Source organism: Eschscholzia californica, unplaced genomic scaffold (assembly GCF_041429995.1).
Source record: "Eschscholzia californica isolate CP2 unplaced genomic scaffold, dmEscCali1.0.p SCAF_117, whole genome shotgun sequence".
Taxonomy (NCBI): domain Eukaryota; kingdom Viridiplantae; phylum Streptophyta; class Magnoliopsida; order Ranunculales; family Papaveraceae; genus Eschscholzia; species Eschscholzia californica.
Window position 1 is genome coordinate 36,727 of NW_028238218.1, and position 3,274 is coordinate 40,000.

Consider the following 3,274-nt stretch of genomic DNA (forward strand, 5'->3'; position numbering starts at 1 on the left):
AATATAATGAATATGAAGAACCAAGAACATAATATTTATATTAAATGTCCTAATTTATCAAGTGTGAGTTTGGAGCTCTCCTGGTCAAATCTTTTATTTTGAAAGTAGAGTTATATGGGGTCCCGGGTTCAACCCCAACAATCAACAACTTTGGCAGTGGATTTCCATTCTTTTTTCCCTTCTCCAAAAGTGTGTCATGAGTATAGAAAAATGTTAAGCTATTGTCATTTTTTTGTGTTGAAAGGTGAAGCTATTGTCCTAATCCTATTCTTTTTTTGCAATTCTCCAAAAGCAATTTTAAAACACTCAATTTTATAAACCGATTTCATGGTGAAATAACAAGGAGAACATGATTAATTAGGAATTGCAACAACCATCACGTGAGAAGGTGGAATTGAAGAGTTATGAGAATGTATTACTCATACCATTATGAACTTAACACAAATAGAATGACCAACCATCAAGATTTGGTAAATGGATACCAAGGTAACAAAAATATCTATATAACAAATCACATAGGTTTTGGTACCATGTCATAACTTTGGTTTATAAATCTCGGTCGTCCAATTCCTTTTTGTAAATCACGACACGACCCTTCTTTCTAACGGGTTTTTAAAGGATAAAGGTGGAAAAGTGAGAATAACAGCCCACTCCCTATTATAGCTATTTTTCTCTCTTTCCTCTTTTCTCCATTCAAACAACTAAATATAATATCTGCTATTATTTTTAATATCTTTTTATTACTTCAATATGTGTAATATGTGTATAAGACCAAAATATTCGATAATTTTGTGTAACATAATACAGAAATTTTCGTACACTACGGGCACGGGCTATACCCTGGCATATTATAAATCCTCTAAATGTGTTGATTTATTTATCAACTGTGATATTGAAGTTCTTTTTGGTCGTAGGTTGTGTTTTTAGACTAACTTGGGTACGGGGTCTGAGGAGAGGTGGGAAAAAGGCAAGCGGGTTCGAATCCGTCCGCTGGTATCCACATCCCGTTGGTGTAATCGGGCCCCGAAGCCCGCTAACGGGCAGTACCCGCTCCTACTACTGGGTACATACGGGCGGGCTCGGGTGGGAGCCTTGCGCCGGCTACCCGCCCCTACCGTTTTAGAGCCCACTTGAGCCCGACAACAAGACCTACAGCAGCTTATAAATTTTTTTTTCATGTCTTGGTTATTTTCATCCCTTTTAGATGTGGTACAAAGTTAAAATATGTATGTTATATAAGTAGGCTTTATGTGGAACCTATATCATGCTTCAAATTCGTCTCATTGACATCATTTTTCTATATGGGACTAATTTAAAAGTTGCAAAACTCATAATGCGAAATAATTATATAGTCCCACATTGAAAAATACTTGAATAGAAAGAAGCTTGAACTTGTATAAGTTTCTCAAGCACTCCTCTCTATCTTTTATGCATTAGTCTTTCGGCTTCTTAAGAAGAAATCTATAGAACTCCACATAGTTAAAATGAAGTAGAGCTTGACTCTCTCTTTTGGAAACTGACTCCAAGATCCTTTGGAAGGAAGACTTAACGATGGGTATATAATGTTAATCATTCTTTGTCCTTCGCAAACCCCAATTTGGTATGGTACTTTGTAACAGAAAAAAAAAAACCCTTCAATGTTACCTTCTTATCTAGTCTATCATCTAATATGATTATAGAAGTGAGAGTTATTTATTTGAGTTTTAGATACGGGAACAAGTTAGAAGATGAAAGTATGCTTGTTTCGCTTCATGGGGAAGTAATATCCCACTCAAAATTCTTCTCTTTTGTATCCATTGTCCATGTGGTACTAATGTAGAAGATGTGAAATTAAGAAAGGAGAAGACAAATTTAGTCCCACATTGAAAAATGTTCGATGGAAAGGAAGTTGGGCTTGTATAAGTTTCTCACAATCCTCCTCTTGCTTACAATATATTTACCCTTCCCAGAAAAAATATTGTAGTTCCCTTCAAGGAACCATCGGGTTACCCGATGTAATAGGCCGAGCTTTGCCCTTTGGATGCCCTATGGTGCTTGGCGAGCACTAGGGAACGTGCCAGCACAAGTGCTGTGCACGCTCTGGGGAAGGAGCTCAACCCTCCCCCTTATAGTGCAAAGTTATTGTTTTTCCTATTTTCACAAGGAAACATCAATTTTTTAACCAAGCATACTGGGCCTTTACTCCTTCGTTACTCGTCGGAATCCAGCAAACTTATACTCGTCGGAAAGGTCTTTTCGCAAGGATTTTTTTGATATATTATAATAGCGATTCCGATAAATATTTATTTTTCTATGAATTTTTAAGTGAATAAACACCGGAAAATTCATAAAAAATAGAAAAAAAAATATTTTCCTCCGTTTCTTTTCTCCAATAATTCATAAATAATACCTCAATAGTATTAATGAAGAGAGAGTCGAAGTGGCCCGGGTGGATTTCGAAATGTCCCACGACCCCATAGAATGCACGGGCCAGCCGAGCCAAAAGAATGGGACGCGCACGGGACAGCATTGGTCAGGCTCGGGACGGCACGGGACAGCACGGGACGCGCATGGGACAGCACGGGACGCGAATGGGACGGCCTTGCTAAGGCTCGGGACGGCATGGGACAGCTCGGGACGCGCATGGGACGGCACGGGACGCGCATGGGACGGCCTTGGTGAGGCACGGGACGGCCTTGGTCAGGCTCGGGACGCGCATGGGACGGCACGGGACGGCCTTTGTGAGGCTCGGACGGCACGGGACGCGCATGGGACGGCCTTGGCGAGGCTCGGGACGGCATGGGACAGCACGGGACGGCCTCGGCACAGCTCGGACGGCACGGGACGCGCATGGGACGGCCTCGGCACAGCTCGGACGGCACGGGACGGCCTTGGCGAGGCTCGGGACGGCAAGGGACGGCCTCGGCACAGCTCGGGACGGCACGAGACGCGCATGGGACGGCCTTGGTGAGGCTCGGACGGCACGGGACGCGCATGGGACATCATGGGACGCACATGGGACACCTTATGGGGATCATCAAGGCGTCTTGCACGGGACATTCTTTCCCACGAAGGGCATTTACATGGGACATCTTAGGAGTCGAGAGCCGGCACATGGGACAACGTAGTTCACACGCACGGAACACTTTACTTTCGTTTGGAACGTCGTGGGATCTTTATGTTCCCATTAGCACCGAACCTTTAACATGCTAGGAAGCTATGTTCGATCTTCTCGAAGTGTCGATGGAACTTCGATGGATACACATCCGATCCGATGTTATGATGATGTACTTTC